The sequence below is a fragment of the Nomia melanderi genome, chromosome 14, assembly GCF_051020985.1.
Source record: "Nomia melanderi isolate GNS246 chromosome 14, iyNomMela1, whole genome shotgun sequence".
Taxonomy (NCBI): Eukaryota; Metazoa; Arthropoda; class Insecta; order Hymenoptera; family Halictidae; genus Nomia; species Nomia melanderi.
In genome coordinates, this window is record NC_135012.1 from 9,254,195 (window position 1) to 9,277,419 (window position 23,225).

The 23,225-nt window shown below is 38.5% G+C and overlaps 1 protein-coding gene across 2 annotated transcripts in view; it reads left to right on the forward strand.

Moving 5' to 3' along the window:
* Positions 1 to 23,225, forward strand: part of LOC116429023 (uncharacterized) — a 225,863-nt gene that overhangs the window by 61,854 nt on the left and 140,784 nt on the right. The window lies entirely within an intron of this gene.

Consider the following 23,225-nt stretch of genomic DNA (forward strand, 5'->3'; position numbering starts at 1 on the left):
TTTTCGTTAACTAAATATTCGATAGCTAAATTACACTTTAGCTAATGGTTGCAGCTCGAATCTGCGCGAATCGATCGATTATCGTTCCCCTAATTTCCGCGGAAGTGGCCCAATTATCTTCCCCTTGCGAAAAGTACCGTTATTCGGCATCTTTCACCAGGGGCGTGCGTCAAACGCAAAAAATGAAGTGTCGGGGAATCTGTTCGGTGCCTGGCGCAAGAACGCTTAACGGGAACAACTGCCTCTGGTTTATGAATCGATCGGGAACGACGGAATTCCGAAGTCGAGTGTTCGCGATCGAACGTCTCGGTGATCATTGCTGAAACGATCTCCGTCTAGAGGAAAGTTCGCCGCGTCGTATCGAGGAAGATCGGCGAACGATCCGAGCGGATCCTTAAAATCGAAGCATCATCGACCCCTCGGCATTAGTTTCAAACTTTCCCCCCCGTGTATTTGACTTGAGACAGGGGCACTGTCGTTCGAGAGCGTTTAGCAAATTAGCGAACTCCGCGAAGAATTGTTCTTTCCGCTTCGTTGCGCGCTGGAAATTAGGTCGTTTCGTGAGAATCTTCCTCCGACAAGGGCGAACGGTGTTTTAAAACAATATTTTCAGTGTCTACGACGCCCAGTGATGTTTATTATCGATCTTTCGAAATAATTTGAGACTGAAATATAAGGATTATGATAACCAAATTTCAATTAATCTTGCATTTGTCCAGTTGCTTTATTTTACTCGTTTAAAGATTCATTGCTGATAACTAAAATAACTGAAGGTCGTCGAAATTAGATGTACTCATTATTCAGTGAAATTCACTATTTATTTTCCATTAATACATAAAACAATTTATTTTTGGAGTAACAAAAACCATTACACTGCATTTAGTGTACTTGTCACGTGTACCGAAATTCGACAGCGTAACTTTTAAATCTCGACCTTATTCTGGTATCACAGTAATTTTAAAAGAAACAGATATACCCCTGTTTAATGTTATTTCAAGTCTCGAATTAATGAGGAGTGACACGATCGACATTTCCAAAAATTCCAGCGAGTGTGCAAAATTTAAATGTCTGCAGTCGTTTTCTCCTGCTCAAATTAAATATACAAAGAATTCGAAATTTCGAACATATTATAAATACCATCCTAATGGAAGGGTACCCGATACTTCTCCCAAATTTGACGACTTTCTCTGAACATTATAATTTCTTTGCATTTATTATAATTCTATTCAATTAACATACTGCCCATAACGTTTTATACCAAATCCTAAGAAAAATTAAAATATACTCAACATCCTAACAAATCAGAAGGCACGTAAAGTGATTTACGTACAGTAACCCCATTTCCATTTTGCATAGCCAGTTTTCAAATTCCATCTGTAATAATCACTAATTTCCATTAAAAATCTTATCAGGCATATCGTCTTCTAAAACAGGCAGCTTTGTCATTTATTGGAGTTCACAAAAATTGTTTAAAATAATTTCTTCACACCCATTTAATCATGCAATATCAAATAATCCCGTATATTTACTACAGATACTATTAAGTATACTATTGAAAGTTGCTATTAAAATAGTACATAGTATTACAGCAGTAGTGAATTAGTATTGAAATAGTAGAATTAATAAAAATAGTATTAAAATACTATTAAAATGGTAAATTTAATAAAAATAATATTAAAATACCATTAAAATAGCAGATACTATACTAAAACGTTCGCAACAACTTTATATATACTATTGAAAGATACTATTAAAATAGTGGATATAATTATAACAGTATTAAAATATTATTAAAATAACAGATTTAATACAGATAATATTAAAATACTATTAAAATAGCAGATACTATACCAAAACGTTCGAAACAACTCTATACATACTATTGAAAGATACTTTTAAAATAGTGAATATTATTAGAACAGTATTAAAATAGTATTAAAATAACAGATTTAGTACAGATAATATTAAAATACTATTAAAATAGCAGATACTATACCAAAACGTTCGCAACAACTTTATATATACCATTGAAAAATACTTTTAAAATAGTGGATATTATTAGAACAGTATTAAAATAGTATTAAAATAACAGATTTAGTACAGATAATATTAAGATACTATTAAAATAGCAGATACTATACCAAAACGTTCGAAACAACTTTCTCGCGATATAATTCCATACAAGCGGTGCCGTATCATTCGACTCCAAGCGCGAGTCGGACTTCATTGAAATCAACCCACCCCCGTCCATTGCTTCAAAGGTTAACGTTCCACCCCGAATCACCATCCCCCGATAAACATCCCCCAAAGCGACTCTGAATCGGCTCCCGACGGGCCAGCGTCTTTCAGAGCTCCCGGGGAACACCTCTTCGAAAGAAACTTGTGCATTAATCAGACACAGGGCTTCGGCAAGTTCGGCGCTGGCATTGAAGTCGCGGGCACCGCCGCCGCGGATCGGTGTGCCGGTAATCGTCGCTGAAAACGTGCCCCTTCACCCGCGTTTCTTTTACTCCGACCCCCGATGAAAGTGTTTCCTTCGCCCGAGGAATACAGGAAGGAAAAACGAAAGGAGACGGTGAAAAGGGTAGAGAGAGAAAGGAAAGTGAAAGAGAAGGAAGGAAACTCGGTGGCAGAAAGGAAACATTGAAAGAAGTGGAAACAGAGGTAACAGAAGGAGGAAAAATGAAACGGTGAAAGGGTGAAAAAGGAAAAAATCGACGGAGGCGAACGAAGATAGAAGGAAAAGGTAGAAGAGAGGGATCGTCGAAGAGAAAAGCAGCACAGGGTGAAGACAGAAAGAAATCAAAGGAACAAGAGGTAGAAGAAAATAAATGACTTTGAAACTGCTTGAAAAATAGAACGGAATAGAAGAAAGAGAGGGTGGAAAATTGGAAAGAAAAAGAAACTAAGGAAAGGTGCGAGATAGACAATGAGGAAAGAAACACTGAGGTATTGGGGAAAAGGAAGAGACAAGAGAGAAATCACAGAAATCACTAAAGAAAGAAATTAAATACGAAAACAGAAAATAGCACGAACAAAAGCTCAACAGAGAAAGACAGAAACAGGCTTAATCTGACGTGTATTGAACCTTACAAATACTATTTAGTATACATTTCGACTTCGATTAATGCAATTATACCAATATGTACAATTATCTATTTTTAAACCTCCAACTTCCAAAATCCAAACGAACACGAACTCTCCCAGGAGCAGTAGAATAAACCATACACTAAATGCCCGCAAACCTGGTGTTGAAGACAGGCAAGCGAAGAAGAGGACGTAGTAAAAGATGAAGAACGAAAGGTAGACAAAGCAGCGAACTAAACCAGTGAATAGAGCAAAGAGGTTGAACGAGGTAGAAAGCGACACGGAGTCTCGTAACGATACGACCGGCAAGAATCAACGACAGGCCCCCAATACCACGCCTCCGGGGTAAGAACCACAGCCATCCACACGGCTCCTTTCTTCGTCGCTCCGCCGGCGTCGGCGTCGGCGTCGGGCCAGTTGGCCCGGCACCGACACAGCCGCGCCGTTTCGCTCGCTCGCGCCGCTCGATTCGCTAGAAATCTTTCTTTGGCTAATGCAAGAACTGTGTTCCCACTGTAGCTCGCAGCCGCCTACCTTCCGGCGGGCCATATATACGGCCGTCTATATACATACACACGTTCCCGGCCGGGTTATAGGTAGGGTTTGCAGCCCAGACCCGGGGAGCCAGCCCGGGATACCGTGGGAGACGGTGCATTTACAAGTGCAACTCACCACAGAGAGACCGAGGCCGACCATCCCCCCTGCCATCAGCATCGCTGGCTCGGTCTACGCCGTTCCATCCCTCTGCCATCCCCCTATATAATTCTCACGACTTGTGCACACACGTTCCCGGCGCTTCACGTAGAGGAAACTTCGGCCCCGTGAAAAACACTCGAGTAAAACTGTAGCTTCCTTCTGTCTGACGGCGGATCGCGGATCCGTCCGAAAACCGATCCACCCCCTGCCACGGACGCGGCGGGGCTGGCGAGGCTGGAAACCCTTCCGGCTACCGGGCTAGGCGTTCAGCTGAGCGAACGATGGAATCGGGATCGTTGGTGGATATAATTATCCTCGCCGGGGTCTGTACACAGACCGTCGGGTCCTCCTTTGAACGCGTCCAGAAATTGGATAATAAACGGGTCGGGGGCGGTATCGAACCGTTGCGCCCCAAGGAACTCGGGCTAAAGGAGCTTTTAAACGGATTCTTATTAGAAATGAATTTTACTAACCTTTGAGACGTTCGAGTTCTTTGGGCGCTCGAGATGTTTGGGATCTTCGGAATGTGGGTTTTTTGGGTTTCTTTAGTTGTTAGGTTGATGGGGGATGGAAGGATGTGTGAATGATATTGAGTTGGACATGTTCATGGGGACATATTTTTGTGAGGGTATTTGTAAACGGACGGCTTTGTGACGCAAACTTTATTTTGTTGAAGGAAATCTTTTTATTGGGGTTTAAAGATTGCCTCGTTGTTGGTATTGCTGAAGGTTTGACGTGTGTCGGTGATCGAATTTGGCGATTGTTAATTTATCAAATTATTTACTATTACAACGATTTATTTAAAATTAATTTATTGAGTATTATATTTCTAATTATATTCTTCGTGATAATATAACAGTCCATGTAATTGTATTAATAATGAAACTTAAAAGAGAAACATTAGATTAAAGAAAATGAGAGATTAAGTCGGAAATACCAAACAAAGTCTGTATGTTTTAAATTTCCTTTTTACAACAACGTTTCCATTAAATTGGAGAACTACGTTTTCACCTTTTCCAATGATTCGATGAGTTATTTTCCTCCTTTAAGAGCTGATATTATTTTCAACCGCAACTGTATAAACAAAAATAATTCCCTCCGTTCTGCCCTCTTCACGTTTCATCCCTCTGTGTCCGTTATTCGTCGCAATTGTTTATCGACGAGCAAAGGGAAGAACGCAAAAAGGCCGTAACGGGATTCGCGCGGCGAAGTTTTCATTTCGTTGTCCTTACGCTGCGCGGAAATGAAATCGCGTGACGATAACGCTCATTTTACATTCCGCACTCGACGAAATTTTTTATTCATCCCGCATTTTCCCGGGCGCGGGTCGGTTGAATATTTCAGCCGGGTATTTATTAGAATATATCATGTATGAGATGTTTTACTGTCGCTTCCTGTCATTTTATGTGACACGCTCCACACTTTACATCGGCCTGGATATATTCAAGCCTCACGTTTACTACCCTTAAAAGATGGCGAAAGGTTATCCCGACCCGATACGGAGTGCCGATGCACTTTGTCCGGAAACTTCTAAATAAATGATCACACCGAAGTACGCAGCAATCAGCAAATTGCTGATCCCCGAACTGTAATCCATCCAGTGTCCTTCCGATGCGCGTCGGTATACTTGCAGAGAGCTTAATTTCTAAGTTGCCAATGTCGACTGATTAACTCGTTGCCTTACGATTCCTTTCGCAACGATTCTCTTCGAACCAGTGCTATTCTTAATGTAGACGTGTAGGTTAATATTGATGTAAACTTCATGGATGTGCGTGCATATGCATGGGTGTAGCGTGCGTGTATGCGTTGTTTTGGATAAACGCGAGAAAAAAAGAGATATTGAAAGAAAACGAAGTTTGTGTTGACAACGGAAAAATATATAGAAATTGACATCGTTTTAAATAAAATATTAATCAGTTTTATTCTTATTTCTATTCTTAATAATTAACACTAAAACTACAGGACGGATCAAAATTATTCTTGACTTCTTCATTTTGCAATTACTAAAAAGATAACATGTTTTTCTGAGGAATTATTAACGAAATTGATTTAGCAGTACGTGAAATGTATTGGAAATGAATTAGAGTTCCAATAAATGCACTCTTCGAGATTCTCTATGGAGAAATTTCGAAAAGTCAATTTAATTGCTCGGTAGTTGCATTAACTTTGACAGCGAAATTCCACGTTCTTTGTCAGTGTATGTTTACTGTAGATATGAATTGCGATGAAGTATTTACAAGAGAAAGATTCTACTTAATTTTGATCTGAAAGGGAAAAATAATATTTATATTTGCTGAATTTAGTTCTAAAATTTTATCGCGAATTTCTCGCGATATTATATAGCAAAGGTAACGTTCCCTCCTTCTTCCTTTTTTGATAACTTTTTACGAATTCCATTTATCGTATGAGACTTTTTCAGCAACATGCACCCCGCCCAGCGTGATTTTCATTAATTCGCGAGCGAAACTCAAGAAATATTCCACATCCGACGCTGATACGTGTAGCCCGTAAACGATTCCATCGGCATAGAGGATATTATGGATTGCCGGATATAAATTACGAGAGCCAAAAATAACATGAATGAAATATTTAAAAAACGAAGATTTTGGAATTGATAAAACGCGAATGAGAAGCTTGCGTGATTATTTCATACTAGAGATTCGGATATAGATGAAAATCCCTCGAATATAATCGATAAACCCATCTCCTTTGTACTTGAAAATTATAAGTATAACTGTAGTTATGTTTGTTAACCTATAACTTGAAAATAATAAATATAAATCAATTCACTATGCTATCTATCAATTTACTTTTAAAACATAAAACTCGTCTGTTATAAAATTTCACTTATACCAAATATAAAGAAAATCTCTCAATAATTTCTGAAATTACAACACACTTTGAAAATAATTGTGACGACAACAAGATATTAAAGATCTTGTTTAATCTCGCAGTTACAAACTTTCAACAATTATTTTAAATTTCACTTTCATATCAATTAAATTTCACATTCAAATCGAATCGAAATAAAATTCAGAATTCCGATGATCAACACCGAGTTCCACAACAACCTGAAAAGAGTTCGTCCAAAGTCTTTCCACTGAATTCAATTTTCTTAGGCTTTTCGTTCAGACCACTTTCATAATCACCGGTACAATTATTGGCTACTAGGCGAGTATTGGTTTTCAATCGAAGTAAAAGAAGACCCCGTAATTATCGAGCACGAACAGAGCAAACGGCTGAAAGTATCGGCTTTTAGCGGAAGGCACGGGCTCAGCAGTGATACGTGGAGTTCGGTGTGTGTAACGAGACGGGACGATGATTTATTATACTAATCTCATTACGGATTAATAGGCTAATGTACAGCGCCGGGCGCTCTTTTCATTTCGTAAGCTGCGACGGTCGCTGCTGGCTGTCACGGACTTATGGAAAATCATAGGCGCCGGCGTAAACCTGCCGGAAAGTAGGATTTCCGGGAAAAATGTTTAGATATTCGGACGAGGAGAAATTGTAAAGACTCAAAGAAGATATATTTCACGGAAAAATCTCTGGGAATATCGCGGAATATGTTTTTTAGATGCTTCTTTTATTATACGTTGGATTTTCGTAAATTTCAGACAATATCTTTAATTGATTTCTGAATTTACTTATCGATTGCTTTTCTTTATTTTGTGAAAGAATCATATTTTTTGAGTGAAAGTTATTACTTACAGATTAATTAGTCCTTAATTGGTCGTTAATAATACTTCCTTGTATTATTTGAAACTGATAATCTGTAAAAAGTACAGTTTTCCTAATTATTCATATGATTTTCGCTTTAAAGTTGATGTTTCTATAGGAAATGGAAATTAGGAATAATAACAATATTATTATGAATGTATATACAATTTAACAAACATTTACTTGGTTGTTAAATTCAACACGAAAATTTAAATATTGTTTGCAATTTTCTGCTAATGATAGGAAAATATTCTTTAAAGATTTTCTCTCTCAATTAAAAAGCCAATTAAAACTCAATTATAAAATTTATTCGATACAGTGTAGAAATTAAGTACCTAACAAAAGTTTAAAATTATATAAAACATGGTAACACCTAAAAATGTAAAATTTCACGTTCGTTCTGAAAAATATAAATTTCCCATAAATTACAACATACGTTTACAACACATTTGTTGCGTTGCGATTGTAACGTATTTGAACACGTATAATTCGGCAAATGAGTCTAAATAATTATTAACTCCGGTATTACGCGGCAGTGTAGCAAGAGTGTCGTGTTAATATCGCGTTACAACGTACAGTGACAACTATACGCTAATTAATCCAAATAAAACGAACAATCTTTCCAGATATTCATGGACTCGTGAATGGAAATGAGAAAGTTAATTTATTTATTTGGTTATATGCACGATACGTGAAGTATTTATACATTCACCGACGGTCAACTCTATAGAAATCGCAACACACACACGCAGCCTTGCCATTGAGTGCCGTATTAATTAATAATTGAACAGCGTGGCACACCATATGAATAATTCATAATTAAGAATCGTAATTTTCACGTATCACCGTTCCGTGATAGAAATGCATAAACATCGTGCGACAGGCATACTTCCAATGCAAAGAGATTCCGTGAAATTAAAAACTAAGCACTTTCATTCGCGAACTCGATGCAACTGATTCGATAGAATGTGTACATCCGAAAGAAAAAACAATATTCGACAATGGAAAGACCATAATCTCGCATCGAGGAGTATTATAAAACGAGGAAGTACTTTACATTTCACCCTGAATGCTCGTTAACATCAATTTAATTATTATTAAGTAAACTATAATATATATAATGCAACATTAATACTATTATTAATATTAGTATCATATTATTGTCATTATCAATATTAATATTGTACTATCGTTATTACTGACGTTAATATTATATTAACGTTGCCATTAATAATAATGTCGCATCACTGTTATTATTAATATTAAGATTATTACACTAACACATGAATATTATACATACCTTAACATACAGTATTCAATATTTTCTAATACTTCGCTCGACGGTATTACTGCAGAGTTTTAACGTAACATACAACCCGGAATACCCGAACAATAACGTCAGACGGTTCTAACAATGCTCTACCATTCTCCTCTCCAATTCCCGATGAAATTAATTTTTAATTAAACTCCAACGAAAACTAATTACAAAACGCGTTTACCGACAACTTCCGCCCGGCGCATTAACCAAATATTCAATTACACCGAATTAATTTGCAAGTTTCCCTATCGAAAGACAATTAAAAATTGGCACACCTTTTCGCCGGGAAATTAACCGGAACAATGAGCAACAGTTAATATCAATTTACCCTAATATCCGGCCAACGAGGGATAAACTTCGCAACTATTCCGATGGCTCACGGAACTTCGCGCGACCAATTTTTGGATCGACCGGATGTTGAAGGTTGAAACAAAACGCGCGCGCGCGTGCATGTGCGCCGCCACCCGAATTTGTTCGTGACGAATATCAGACTCCCCGGGGGGCAACTTTCGAAATAAAACCGGGCTTTCTGTAACAGAGTAAACGCGCTTGTTAACGGTTACGTGAATGATAACCAGTGCGGCCATTAAAAGTGAAGGGAAACGTTTCGTCCTGATTCGTTGTAATTTCTGCGCGCGGGAACGCGCCTCGCCGCGACAAAACGCTACCCGGTTTGTATTCCACTTTGGAATGATGTAACCCGAGGTCTGTATAGAATTATATTCCGTGTTGTTTAATTGGATTAATTAAATTCGTCGGTAACGAGATCAGGGCTGGATGCAATGGAACAAAAAGATTATCCACGTGCATGCGTGCGTGCGTGCGTGCGTGCGGGGGTGGTTGGGTGTGCGTGCACGCGTCTAAAATATCACAGGTGTCTATCTGTCGGCGAGCACATTGTTGCGAACTTCGATGCGAAATCTATTTCCACACCGCCGCCATTGAGTTTATCAGCGAGAACGGTAACGCGAGGCTTCTTTTCATTTTGTAAAATGAGACTTCTGCCAGATAACGTAACCGGGCACGATAAAGCTGTCGTTCAATTTTCTCAAAGCCTTTCATTCGATCCGCCGCGCATTCGGCGACACTGCCAACGCGCGGAATCAACGGTTTGATACTATTTAATGCTTGGAGATTCGAGATTGGGGGTGTTTGCGTTAAATTTTGTTTCAGTGGCTCGGGGGTAGTTTTTAACAATGATACTATTGTATTTAAAATTTGTTTTCTTTCTTATAATTTTATAGAGTTACTGAAGTATACGTGTTTATATATTAATTTGAAAATTAATTTCATTTCTATGAATTTTTTTACGCTCTCACTAATTTTAGTGTAAATGTTTTACGCTTTATTATTCTTTCCTCTTACTGCTACTTGAGAACAAAATACAGGCGCAAATTGTACTTTTTATATACTATCTTCGTTAATTTTAATATATTCACGTTGCAACTCTCTAACGACACTATATCTCGCACTTCAAAAGAAAAGCCTCGAGGCACACCAGCAGTCATAACAACAGTCCAAACTCAAAGCACTCAAATGTCAACAGTCTAAAGTGACTGCGATGTCGCTGACTGCAACCGTGCATTCCAGAACTTTTCTTTCAAAAAGAAAAAAAATCTCCATTTCGTTGGAAAAAGATCCCAACACAAAGGAGAACGAGCAAAAAAATATACAGAGATAGATAAAGAGAGAAAAAATAAAAAATAAAAAGAGGACAAGAGAAAGGAACAAAAGAAGGAGAAACAGATTAATAAAACAGCGACAAGAGGTGAAACGGAAGCGAGACGACAGCCAATAAAACGATACCGGCAATATGTCCGCTGCTGTCTATAATCACGACATCTGTTCTGAGTGATGCACCTACAGAGAGCGGCCTCCTACAATTTGGGAGCTCATCCGGAACGAGAGGGACACCGAACGGGGGAGGCAGAAAGGGTGGACGAAGATAGATACTAAGCATTGCATGAGCTGCGCGCAACAGAGAGCGAGGGAGACACGGGTCATTCCGAAGAGACTGCTAGATGAAGAGCAATGGTGATGAACTCCCTGAAAATGAGAGACGAAGCTTCGAGAGGGACGCGAGGATGATGCGAGCCGTGATAGACATTCTCAGGAATTTGCCTAGATTTCCCCAGGCCCTTAAGACGCGTTAATAAGCTAGGATGAGTGAGAAAAGTGAAAGCGGCGCTGTAGCTTTGGTAGTTAACTCTTGGTCGTGTGTGAAACTATTTTTATCTAGCGTTTAGTCATAATTATCTCTTTACTGTTCTTTTTATTGGACTACTTGAGTGGATAGTATTGAGCTGTTGGTGGGAATGATGGGATTAGTTGTTACCAGTACTACGTTAGTATTGTACTATATTATATATTAATTGCTATATACTCTGTATCTACTACTTTTATTTATTTTTTAGTTTAACAGTAATATGTTATTTCTTTATTGTTTCTTTATTGGTATTTGAGTGGATAGTTTTGAGTTTTTGGCGCGAATAATGGGATTTTTTAGTATTACTACTACATTAGTATTATATTATGCTACAGTATATTTACCAATTGCGTAGGTGATTCTACACGAGTTTATTTTTATCTATTACTTACTCAAATCATCATTTTTTTACTCTTATTTTAATTGAGCTACTTGAAAGGATAGTTTTGAATTTTCAGTAATAATGTTGGGACTGATTAAGAGATTGTAAGATATTAACTTTGTGAGTTAAAGTAGATGCATAAGTATCAAATTTTCAGAGCTTTGAAAGTAATTATAGGATTGTAAGAAGATTGTAATTATGGGACTAATTACAGAATTAGAAGAAAATGGAAGTTCTTTAAAGTATTCAAATGGTCTTAAGTACTTTCCATGAATAGAATGATACCATTGCAAACTATAGCGATATGAGTTACAACTAGGTTCACCAAAGGTTTCAATGAAACTCTTTCAATTTGGAATTTCATAAACTACTGTATTACCACTCTTATTATTTGTTACTAAAAGCTGTTACCTCAACAAACCAAAACGTTTGCGTCTCCTCAAACTCTAGAATTGCAATCTCTTACATAAGCTAGCAAAACTAAAGCAATTTTTCTAAATTTTCACGACTAAATCTAATTATGTATTCCACTGAACATTCCCACTCCTAATCGTCCCACAAATGACAATAACTCCCAAATACTTAAAAAGCTCCAATCACCATTGCCCACCACATAATCAACATATCAAAAACCCCCGACGCTTGCCGAAACAATCGAATTCCCCCAAAAACCCGAACAGAACAGCCCGAAACAAAGAGCCGTCGGATCCGCTCGATATTTCCCGAAAGATCGTAATATTTTCCTATCGAGATAAAAAGGTCCAGGCGGAAGGACGTCGGGGCTCGTTCCCTCGGCCACCTTTGAATACTCTCGACGCCACTTTCCGCCGTCAGAGGAGATTATGCAGCATCAGAAAGGATCACGGAACAACAGAGGCGCGCGCGCCCTCCGCATTCAAGAGTCCGCGGCAAAAAACCGGGAGCATATTCTTTCCGAAGCGCAAATCACTCTCTTTTCTTTCTCCCCCTGCCCCGGGCTCTCTCCGCGGCAGACAGGCCGAATATCCGTGGCCCACCTATCCGGTTATTTCATTTTACGATCGGTATTTTTATGCCGGCGAGGGGCAAGAGTTGCATTTAATCTATCCGGAGGAGCGCTCCCTCGCGCGGATAACTGGATCAAACGGCCGGGGATGGTTAAACGCGGCCCGTTTGATAGAAGGGGCTTGATGTCAGGGGGGAGGAGGGCGGAAGGATGGCCCAGGCACAGAAATCGCGCGGAGTTAGCGTTTTATGGGCCCTCAGACCCCTCTCTTTCCACTTTAGCGGTTCCTAAAATGTACGGCGTAAAACAAGGAGGAGAGGATACGGGGTTCCTAGGGCTCCTCTTCGCGCGGGGAGGGCGCGAAAGAGAAAGTTTTCCACCCGTGGACATAAAAATGTGTTTCCATTCGCGGGGAATCGATGTTTTATTGGGCTTTTACGGCGCTGTGAATGGAACTGATTCGTTCGAGCGCTGAATTATAATTAAGGGGCGAGGAAACGGTCCGTACCTATAGAAACATAAAAGGGAGGATGGATATAATTTGTTGGGTGTTTTTCTGTGGGGTTTCGGGAGGGCGGGGAGTGGTTTGATTGGGTTTCGGTGATTGAACGTTGGATGGGTTAATCTTGTGGATGTCGGCGGTTCGGGGAGCCGGATTATTGGGTGTGTAAGATACGATTTACTGTGATATGATGCGATAGATAATAATATTGTTATAATATAATGTAATAGTATACTAAATTACTTTTATATTATATTATAACAATATTATTATCTATTGCATCATATCACAGTAAATCGTATGCTAAATTACTTTGTATACTAAATTGCTTTGTTAAGTTTGCCAAATTGGTTTGTTAAATTAATTTCATATCTGGTTGATATGAAATTTGGAATAAATTTTATGTTGATATCGTTATAATAAAACTCAGAAGGAACAAGCGTCTATTCAATTTCTTGCAAATTATCAAATTTCTCTTTGGCAATTATTTGACTATTTCTTTAATCAACTAATAAAATAAGTCAAATTTCACTCTTTCTCAGTTTTAAACGTGGCGTTGAAACAGTTGTCTACTTCCTTAAGAATCAGTAATTATGTCACTAGTTAACGGAAAAACAATTATGAACGCCTGAAACACGATTCACGAGGTCTCCTATTTTTATCATTACTACGCGAATATTTACCAAATATTGAAAAACATTAAAGGGACGCAACTGTCATAGGTTGTTGATGAATCCAACCAGGTCATGAATATCACGTTATGCGCGTATCGTTTCTAAACGAGCAAATTATTGGTCTTAGCCGGAAACGAGCAGAAATAATTCCAGGTAATGTAAATGTGACGCTGATGGCCGAAATTTTCGTGACCGCATTAATTTAATCTTGCATTACCGAGAATAGCGAAGTTACATTTATCTAGCACACCGGCGAAATGTCAATATTCGGATAATTTAAAAATAATCAGCCGACCGCCGTGAAAAGTAGAGTTCGAATTCGTTCCGTCGCCGCTCGTTTATTAATTTCATCGCGCGTTCCTTCTTTTTACGCGAATTTCGTGTTCTTTGCTCCTTTTTACCCGCCCCCCTCCCCCTCCGCTTTGCCGGTCCGCCACGCGCGATTAAATCCTTTAAACGAGAATCGAAAGCTGGCAAACTCTTAAGGATATAATCCAGGCTCTCCGAGTCTATGGTCCTTCTAATAACGAAAGCTCACTCGCGTGGTATTATACGAGAACAGTTCCGCTTTAGTGGCCCTCGGCTTTTTGTTTTTAGGCCTTCGAGTTCGGCGATCTTCTTTCCAAGCGATCGTTCTTTACGATATTTTAAATTCATTTCGGTTTTTCGGCGTGACATGGACGCGACCGTTTTCTTCCCATATCCCTTCGCCGTGCATTAAACTTGACGACTGCCCCGTAATTTATCCTTGTTAGCCTGGAAACGTTTTATTAAGCAACTTTGTAACCTGAGAAGGTAACTAAAGCGAAAATTAAATTTTAACTGCTCCTTCTATCCCTTAGTTTTGTACCTGTGTATACTAATGCGAATAAAAAATATGATTTTATAGTAAAACTGAATATTCCCCTTATGAATTAAATTTCGTTGTATTTTCTTTTCGCTTAATTTACTAATTAATGTTTTGTAAGTGATGTTTTGTTTACTTTAATTCTTTTCGTTTTAAATTTGAAATTTTTATTCCAATATTGCGTAGGTTGTTTTTATGCATTTTCTTAACGATATAGGGAAACGGGTTATTTTCATTTGTTTTGAGTAAGAAACATAAGCTTAAAATGTTTACTTTCGTAAATAAACGTGTAAAATGTAAATGAGCCGGCAGTGGAAATTAGAATTTACAAATAGAACGGAAAGGGTAGACCCATCTCTGTAACAATAATGGTAATTAGCATAGCAATGATTAAGAATCAGGAAGCTTCGTTTCCCCCGTGCACCGTCTCGTGTATATAATTTCGACTTTCTTGATTCCCGCGGGAGTATCGCCTGTTCCGCGGGAAGAACGTACTCACGTAAATTTATGGTGAAATGCTGCTTCACTGTACTACTCCACTCTGCCATATTAGACTGTATTCTCGAATTCGCATGCACGGTCCAAGATTTATAGCGCAGCTAAACTCTCTATTCAATGCTCATCCTTATTAAGTAAATCTTCAACTTATTCTAATCTCTGAAAGATCTGTATTAGTTACGTTACTCGTGAAAGTATCTCACTTATAAACCTTTCTTCCTTTTTTCAACATCGTAACGTTTCGATGGTCATACGTTTTCAATTGGAGAATTGATATTTCTCTTCATTGATTTTTATATTTTCAGTTATAAAATATATTTTTATTCATCTTCGATATAATACTCCTTTAGTTTTATTATTGAAAATTGTTTTCAGTGAAATAGAATGTTTCACGAATTGCTATTTTAATTGTACAGAGGTAATTGTCAAATATTATTATTTCACATTTTTTTTACATTTCGTTTCTAAATGGTTTGTTCGCTGAACAAGATAGAAATATTTTTAAAAATGAGTTTTTATTATTATTTTTCTTTCTATAGATATTATAATTGTACACTCGTACGTATACTTTTATAGACGAATCGACGACACGATTTAATGAACAACCAGTCACGTTTAACAGTATTTGTTTCATCCATTTTGAATAATTTTGTTTGACTTAATCATACATTAATCGAAACGGTTTATTAATTTTCCGGTGTACTGACGGATTGTAAACAATTGGGAATAAACGTTGTCTGCGGGAAAATTTGTTGCAAAATTCATAAGTCTACGTGAATCGTATCCGCACTAATAAATTGCAATTCGGATTACAATAGGATTTGGATGAATTAAACAGCAATATTGTAATTATTTGGAGCCGGTGATGCACTGGCGAGAATAGTCTATTAGCATATTAAATGTCTTCCACTTCGCTACATATTGCATAATAATTGATAAATGACGATTACGATCGTACGGTAAATTTCATCGAAATTGATTCGTTTCTTCCGCGGAATCAATCATTATCGGTCACGATCAATCATTTTAACATGATTTTCCTTGCTCCCTTCAAATTTGAGCCCTCCGTAACATTAATGGATAGTTCACCGCCGCGTTCTGATCATTTAGTCTTTGCGCTAACAATGTTATCACATCCAAAATCGAGAAAAGCTCTTACTTAATATATATATTTAATATAAACTAAACAGTAAAAATTACAAGGTCAATAATTAGTTTATCCCGCCTTACATTAATTAAACATGTAACAAAATTCATTTGGAATCGATCGTTTCTTAAAATAATGTTTCATTGCAACAGAATATTATTTTATTATCTTCAGTTAATGTTATTCTAGTAATAACAAACTTAACAAATTATATTCATATTTTCTAGTTTATCAATAGTTTGGCAATCTTATAACTATTTGATATCACAATATTTCACTTGAACAATACTTTCATTAAAGTAACTATTTTCCTTCTATAAAAATTATTTCTAGTTCTAATAAAGACCATCTAACACGATACGGAACACACTCGAAATTACACAAGCAACGACTACAGTTTCATTATACCAGAACATTCCACACAACCAGGCAACCGTCTAATATCCTTTTTACTTTCGAGCAATCAAATAACACCAGTTTCTTAAATAGAACGAAAATCACAGGGAGAAAAACGCCTCTTCCTTTATTACGAAGACTATTTAGCGGCCGCGGAGTTCATTATTTCGGTAAATAATGTCAGAATCGTGGCGCAGGGTGTGGAATGGTACCAAATTTTTCCTTTGGTGCACGCCCGGCAAAGAAATGTAAAGCCAAAAGCATTGTTTCTGCTTAAAAGGGAATAAAAGAAGGGAGGAAAAATAAGAAACTTCGCGGAGTTCCGTGCCAGACGGTACTAGGGGCCAGGCAGCTATTTTCTCCCGTGCTTCCGAGGCATTTAAAAGTCAATCCACAATCAGTGTTTTATGGGGAAGATTAAGGCTCGCATTCTGAAACGTCCTTGTGTAGCAGAAAAGACCATTAAGCTTAAGCAAATGAAGCGTAGTACTTGTTGTACCTCGTTTTCATTCTTCCTTTTCCTCATCCCCCTTTCCTCCCTCTTTTTCCGCGGTTTTTGTTGCGTCTTCGCCCGCCGTTCCCTCGTCACCTTCGACGAATACTTGAAATTAATTTCCGCGAACGTAATCCGGCGATATTTGCCCGAAGATTCTTATCGTTTTAATGCGGATACCGTTCCGGGGGAATTTATGCGTCGAATCTGCACGTCCGGCCCGCGAAAAGGCCAATATTTATTTAGGTCCCGAAGGTTTCCGCGCCGATGTGCTTATACCGTCGCGCATAGAACGTTTCAAACGGCGTGCGATGGAAGTTTTTATTTTCAATTAGGATTTTATGGAAGCTGCCGGTATCGTCTTCCGCTTATATTCAAAAGCGAGTCCGAGTTCCCCTCGAACGATAGGTTTTAATTAGCAATACAAACACCTCGGCGTCGTTTGAAGCACCTCTTGATTCCGTGCGTTATTAAGGATATTGGCGTCTGCAGGTTTCACGTAAATTACAAATTTCTTAGACTCTTCCGGGAAGCTCGGAAATTCGAGGGAATCTGTTTAATTTGTTGGTGAATCGATTAAATTGGAGATTCAATACAGCGTTATTAATTTGATGGTAACTTTTTTACCTCGTGCGAGATGGTAAGTGAATGGAGTTATAAAATCGGTACGTTGAAGTTTAATGTTTGAACTAACTCCATCTTTTAAGTGATAAAACCGTGGATACACGGGATCGGGTTTCTATTTAATTGCCGTTACTATATATGCAATTTGCAAACAATTACTGTTTAAGGAAGTAGATTAAATTGTAAAAATGGGAGCAGATTAAATTTAATAAATTCAAATGAATTAATTATCTTTAGATGAGAATATCTGTGAACTATTTTTATCGACCAGAGGAAGAAGAAATTTATTCTACAAAATATTAATTATTCTTTCTTGACTATAATATTAAAAAAAAAAACAGACTCATAAACTCTGCCATTTAAATAATTACCATTCATACACAAACCAACAGTACCAAACCCAATACTATTTTTTCAAAAAAATTATACTGAAACTTTCAAAAGGGAACCCACCCCCGCACGCACGTTAACCCTTAGAAAACAGAGATTTTTAACGAGTGCACCGGCAGTGACTTCATAGAATTAGATCACCCGGTCACTAAAGTGTAGATCAAGTCGCATTCTCGTTTCCCCGCATCAAACTCACTCCGACATTATCAATTTCACGATTCCAGCAACCGTTCCCTAGACACTCAACCATCCCCGTCGCGACCTATAAAAACAGAAGCGAAACCTGCCCCACGCGAACAGAACTCGAATTTCACTAGCGGCCAGTGCGTTAACCTCTTGCCTTGTAATAACGTATCAAATTCTTGCTGAAGATTTCAAATAAAATTTGACAAACGCAAATATTACTCAATTCTTTCGCATTCAAATTAAATACAGTTCTGCTGTTATCAATCACACTTTATAGTAAGCATTAACACTAGAACTACCGAGCATTTAATACAATTAATACGTAATCCCTATAAAAATTGTAATAATAGATTATTTTCAGTTACGTCAGACGTTCATCATAATATTCAAGTGAAACTATTTATTTTCAAGATCATTTAGAATAATCAATGCGTTTAAGATATCAATAATTGCGAAACAAAATCGAAACCTTCTAATGCTTTCTAATGCCTTCTTTCTGCAATTATTAAAAATATAACAAATATTCCTGAGAAGTTATTAAAGAAATTGATTCGTCACCACGAAAACTGAATCGTAACTCAAAGTCTCAACACACTCTTCGAGTTCCTACAACGAAACCTCAAAAACTCCACGTAACAGCTCGGTAGTCTCACCGTTAACCACCCCTCACGCGTCAACTTACCGCAAACCAGTGACACGCGCATACTCATTTCCCCCACCTCGCAACTTAAGATGACCAAAGCTCCCGACGCTATTCACCGCCGCAACAAGAAATAAAGCTGCAACCCGGCACTCGAGTGAGAAGTAACGGGGGGTTGAAAGTGTATTCCAACGGCAGCCGAAGCAATCCACCTAACGTACATACGTCGCGTCGGTTCGGTTTAAACGGGTTCCACGAGTCTCGAGTTTTCGCGTGGTCCGAACCGGTGCACGTCGGGACTCATGCATCGACGTTGAATGTTGCGGACCGTCGGGCTAGGGGGTCGGGGGCGGGGGAGGGCAGAGGCACAACGTCGGACGGGTGGCCTCTCGCGGGAAATACGTCGAGTATCTGAATAAATCGAAACAGCCAAAGTGATTCTCCAACTTAAATTAGTTTCCGGCTGGCACGAAGAGAGGGAAAGAGAGGGGGCAGAGAGAGAGAGAGAGCCGTGGCCCGGGAACGACTCGGGTCGACCCGCCCGCCGTGTCACACAGGACACGCGAACGCGCCCACCCACGCCGTTACTTTCTTCCCGAGTCTGACCGGTCCCCCACCGTACTCGTCCGACTTTTTCCGCCCGTAAACGAATCCCGGCTGATTCCTGTTCCCGTTCGTTTTACACGTGCGACCGGACCGCCGCTCGTAAACGCGACGCTTTCGTTTGCCAGCCGGCTGTTCGGAGGCGGAGGCGCGCTGACGAATTTACGGGTAACGGGACCGGGACACCCGGGACCATCGATCACGACGATTTCTAATGAGGTGAGGGGCGAGGAGGCCGGAGGTTCCATTGAATGCGGTACTGCTCTCGGGGTGGTTCTGCGGAGAGATTCTTTTGTTGTTCGCGCTTCTTTTTGGATGGGTCTTTGTGCCTTGCAATTGGAGGTTTTTGGGAGAGTGATTTGTGTTTTCGAGAAGTTGAGTTTGGTGGGATTTTAGCTGGTGTTTGAGTGTTATTCTCTAAACTACGTGGGTGTGGAATGATGTAGACGGGAATAGAAAACCTAACGAATAACTATTTTTATTGGCAACTGGAATTGTCTGGAGAATTCTAGATACTACAGTGTTGAGAATAGAGTTTAATGATTTTTGGGAGAAGTTGATTTGGCACCTTTGAGAGTTCTAGTATTAGTATATTCTATACTTTTGTATTTACCTTTCTATATTTTTGTATTTAACGTTTAATTTAAAATCAATTTCTTTCATCGGATTTCCGTAATATATTAAGTTGATCAGAAGTTCTATTCTTTGACTCTTTCGTTCCAAATGGTATACATAGGTACCATTAAGAAATTACTGGAAAGCTAGAAAACGCCTAAATAAAAAACAACTGTATCACATGGGAATCTTTGCTCATGGCTAACAGCTTATCAACTGTTAGTATATGTTTTGATTATTGCCATTAGTTTCTTACACAAAATTCACATTAAAAGGAATACATATTCAGGGACGAAAGTGTTAAGAAATCTCTAAGAACATAAACGTAACAAAAAGAACAGCTCCGAAATTTCCCATCAAGCCACATATATTAAATTTCTATTACAACTTGAACTTATTAAGGAGCGAAGATGGCTGACCGATCGCCGCCACCGGTATCACGGGATATCCGTCGATGTACCGTGCCGTTTAATTAAAAATTTCCCGGTCCATTCCGAGCCGATGAATTTAAATTGCTTCCATTCTGGAACAACCGAGGCGTCTGGAAAAGTGCGCAAACCTTTCTTTCGTTCGCCCCGCGGTACAGCGGGGACCAGCTGTTTGATTTCCAGCGGACGCGGAGGCTCGCGAACGTGATACCTTGACCGCGTCTAGAAATTGCTCCCGCCGGCGTGTAAACCTGACGCATCCGCTCTCCCGAGCCATAAAGCACGGTGCAATTTTTAGCGGAACGCATAATTACGCGGGAATTCCGTGGGAACGGGTGTAGGGGACTCGACGAAACAACGCGCGGCGAATTCTTTCCATCGAGTTTGCTCGTTTCGCTCGCCGAGGAAAATCAAACTGGAAAGGTTTTCCATTAGGGAGGGATATTATAGAAGCTACCGGGGCTGTCGGTGATGGCGGGAAGGGTGAATGGGATGAGAAATTCGATCGATTTCCTCGAGTTTTACAGCGCTTTAGGGATTGGAAATTGTTGTGCATTCCGCGAAGAAATGCTGGCTCGCAGGTGGAATGGATTCTATCGGGCCCTTAAATGTTAATTCCTTTTGACGATCGTTCGCGATGCGGCTGCTGCATGCCGGCTTGATGTACAGGGTGGCGTGCAAGCTGCTGCCTCGTGTGTTCTTGCGAGTGCGTCGGGTGTTCGATGTTTATAGACTTAGAAGATAGGTTAACACTTTATAGTCGAGAGGTGACTCATCAGTTGGTTTGATGTAAATTATGAAATCTTATATGTAATATTAAATTTTGTATAATGCATCGATACGTGGGATATTGAAATGCAATGGGTTTCTTATGAATTTATGTGTTTTCTCATTGGTTAACCCTTTGCACTCGAGAGGTGACTGTGTTAGTAATTGATTTGATATGACAAAATTATAAAATCTTATGTATGTTTTCTTGTTAGTTTCGAAGAATTTCGACTATATCCCTCTGTATCTGAAGAACTTTCGAAAGAGTTAAAGGTTGATTAACTATGTAGTTTTGTAATTTATAAACGTGCAATTCTGCAGAGTGGAATAATAAACGGGATCGAATGAGTTGAGAAATCATTTAGAAAATGGAAAGTTATTTTATTTAAATTTGGAACTGTATAATTGATGATGAAATATAAGATTGGGGATATTTATAGTAGCCCAGTTTTTATGGTTCACCCGGTAGATAGCAGCATTTATATGTATTCCACAATTATTTGTGCGAGTAACAAAAGAATCAGCGCAATTCTTTGTATAATAACAAAGTGAAAAAATAGAATAAATTTTTCAATGGGAAACTTCATCTCCCCTAGGATTGAATTTAAAATTTCGATCCCTATTCAAACGCTTCAAATACATGGTTTCTCTTTTCAGTTTTCAATTTTAAATTTTAAAAAATTCATGCATCTCTATGCAGTACTGTAACAGTTTGATTTATTGTATCTAAATGTCAGACTTCGGTATCAAATCCATGGTGAAATAGAATTTTCTTCGCATCAATAATCTCAATATACTATAAATATTCTACAAAACTGAAACTCTTACGAAATGTAGTTAATTATAGAATAGTCTCTATATTGGGTCCAAAGATAATTCATATAATTTTGAACTCTTAAAGAAAGCCCATCGCATAATCTTAAAAAGACCATAATTTCTTCACGCAAATAAAAAAACATAAAAATAAAATAATAATAAAATAATAATAAAAATAAAATAATAATAAAATAATAATAAAACTAATATATACGATATTCAAAATTTAAAAATTCTCTTGCCAAAATATCAGCAACATCGAACACAATCATCGATCAAGCTTAAAACACAAAAGCTCAAAGCCAAACGCTATTTCTACCTGAAAAGAAAATTCAAAAATTCAAAAACACGACCACTTTATCAAATTACACAAACATTCTTAGAACCGCTGTCCATTATATCGACATTTACCTCTATTTTGGGTGCGTCGAACCGAATTGAACATGATGTGGGTACACATAAACTTTCACGAACGCGCGCGAACCTCTCCCGCGTGTTCGATCACAGTTATCTCATTGGAGCTTCGTCATTGTCGTTCAATTGAATATTAACGCGCAGAAATTCGCCGGTCGAGCATCGGGCGCACGGGGCGCACGGGAAGGGGTTGCATTCGTTTGGAATTAATTCGCGAACGTGACGCGGGCCTTTCACGGGATTTCCTACGCGCGGAAAATGCGAATTGAAAGTTTTCCCTTGCCGTTGCTCATAATTGCGCGGAGACGCAATTGAATAGGCGAAGTGAGGGGGCTGAACCAGGGGGAAGGGTGAATGTACAGGGTGATTCATAAATACACGTTCACGCTTTAAGCGGTGAATCTACAGGTGAAGATGAAGAAACAGTGTTCTGTGAACTTATGTCTTATATGTGTCCTTAATTTTGAAATGGCCGATCGTCACAAACATCATATTTGTTTACAAGTTACACAGAACAGTACGCGGTCATAATAAGTTCTTATTTTTCAAGACTGAATATTTTCTGAATTATTTTGTTCCATGGTCTACAAATATTTTTTAATTTATTCAAGCACAAATCTTCAAATATTTCGAAACTAAAACTAATCTACTTTTAAAGTTAACACTTATGTCTTAGTGTCCTAGATATAAGTTTTTATATTTTTATTCTAGACTTATGGATAGTTATTGTACGCTTTATTGTTTCGTTCTTATTGGTAGAACAATAGTTCATTTATTTAGATCGTGGAAA